The 2431-nt window shown below is 30.3% G+C and overlaps 1 pseudogene; it reads left to right on the forward strand.

Moving 5' to 3' along the window:
* Positions 1 to 478, forward strand: part of LOC105460849 — a 1874-nt pseudogene extending 1396 nt beyond the window's left edge.
* The last annotated feature ends 1953 nt before the right edge of the window (positions 479 to 2431 follow it).

Below are 2431 nucleotides of genomic sequence, written 5' to 3' on the forward strand. Positions count from 1 at the left end.
ACGTCCCTGGATGAAAATAGGACATCCTGATAACGTCCTCAAATCCCGTCCTGGACGCCCTGGGGACGTCTTTAGGACGTCCTTGTGCTGTTTGGGATATTGTATAGATATTTTATTGATATTTTCTGATTATTGAATGAATTATTTTAGAAAAAATCGGCAAGACACTGGATATTCGACATCAAGTTCTCGTAATTCTAGCAAACATGACAAATTGCATAAGCGTGAAGGAAAGAAAAAATGGTCACATAGAGAAGAAACTAGACGGAGCACTTCTGATGAGAGATGTAAAAGAAGGAGGGACAGAAAGGCTTTTGAGAAAACCGAGAAGAAGTCAACAAAGATTAAAAATGACGATGACTCCGATAAAAGCTCCAATCATAAGTTTGATAGTGAGAGTGAGTCCTCCAGTGAGGAACTGACTGAAAGTAAAGTTATCAGCGAAGGCAGCAAATCCGAATCTGATAGAAAAAGGTAAACTATGAAGATTAATATAAAATCCACAAAAAATCTGTTATAATTATAAAAGAAAGAAGAAAAATTTTTTAATAAATTTATTAATTGATGTGTGCTTAAAAATTTTTAATATGCTCAAAAGATGGTTAATTTAGGCCAATAAACGAGCAAAATAATTTTTAGATGTTGGTAAATCATATTTTAAATTTTACAATAATTCGCAACGAGACGTTTCGACCTAATTTAGTTTTCTTCAATCTCTTATAAATTAATATATTATGTAAAACTAAATAAATTAAAGTTAACATTTAAATAAAAAAAATAATTTACATTTTTGAAAACCCAGAAATATTATACGGTTTATATAAAATAGATATTATAACTGTAACATCATAAATATTATATGTATAATAAGTTATGTCAAAATGAACTCAAGATTTTGAAATAAATTGGCAATGTAAAAGTCGACATTAAAAAGTGGTGTCGATATGTAACAAGTCAATTTTTAAAAAAATGTAACAAATTCATTGTTTCCTAGGCGAGAATATGTCTTGTCCTAATGTTTAATATTTTATGTGTCCAATTGGTAAAAGTGGAAGACTGTTTTTTTTATCTATTTATATAAAAGGTTTTCGGTAAAGTATCGTTTACGAATTTTTATATCTGAAGTTATTAATTATTTCATCGAACTTTCAACACTTACTTTGTATAATCAATGTGAGGTGACCTCGTAAAAACATAAGTTTTTAGACGCAATTAAGAGGATGCTGAAAGATCGGCCAAATTTATATGAGGTCAATAAAGCAGACTCTTCAGTGTCAGTGATATCTCTAAATGAACTTCCTACAATATCTTGTGATCTCACTCAAACACGTGCAATATCCTTATCTAACTTATCGAAGTGCCATCACTTGCAAAATCCGGCACTTACTGCTAGACGCAATTTTTGCTGTCTTTACCTTAGCTGTATATAGTACTAGTATACAGTAGCTAATTGTAAGTGTATAATTATCATAAATTGCAGTTGGAACGATAAATCTATTTCTACGCTTTCAATCGTAGTTTAAAAGGTCTTGTATTATTTGTTCTTGTAATCCGAAGGGGACGAGCTACTTATTTTGAATGTATGAGGTACAGAACTTTTATACCAATGAAATGTTTACATTAAGTGATAGGTTACGATTGCTGTACGACCTGAAAAAAGGTAATTTTATAATTTTTTGTTGTTTTTTTTATTACAAAAAAAATAGCTCGCCCTCTTACATTTTGTCTATTTCAATCCTGTAAAAGCGATTTTAATTCCGTTTAGTATTTTCGAAGTTATCGTTCCAACTGCAATCGGTAATTCCCGATCTTTCAGCGTCCTCTTAAAATGATCTTTCAGATGGAAACGGATAAAATATATGCTACAAAAGTTCGCGATAACAGTGGTAATAATATAAACAAATTCTTTTGTTTCTAACTATGAAAGTCCTTGGTAAATCTGTTAAGTATGTCAAAATAAATTTCGTTTGAGCAGTTCTGTATCTTTATTTGAATTAATTTCGTTAAATTGTTCCTATGTATGTATCATTTCGGAGATCAATCTTTTATGATAATTTGGTTCAAAATCAAGTATTTTAATGTTGTCCCAAACGAGTGATTGAGATCTATATATGTTGTGTAATAACTGTATGCTTACAAGGGAACACACAGAAGTGTTCCCCTCTGATTTCAATGAGCTTTGGAAATGTTAAACTACAGACAAAAATAGGATGCTACAATTTTTTATACGTGCTGAGTCGCACGTTAAGGAGGTGAAACATTCCTTAGAAAAAAATCGATTTTTTTATTTCAATGGAAATATCGTCAAAACTACGAGAAATAGAAAAAAATGTTTCTAATAAAAGTTGAATGGCTTTAAGAGTACTTTATAATTATAATTTAAAATAATTTTTTTATTTTAGATCGGAAGAGCACACGTCTGAACTCCAGT

Source organism: Wasmannia auropunctata, unplaced genomic scaffold, assembly GCF_000956235.1.
Source record: "Wasmannia auropunctata unplaced genomic scaffold, wasmannia.A_1.0 LD314469.1, whole genome shotgun sequence".
Classification (NCBI taxonomy): domain Eukaryota; kingdom Metazoa; phylum Arthropoda; class Insecta; order Hymenoptera; family Formicidae; genus Wasmannia; species Wasmannia auropunctata.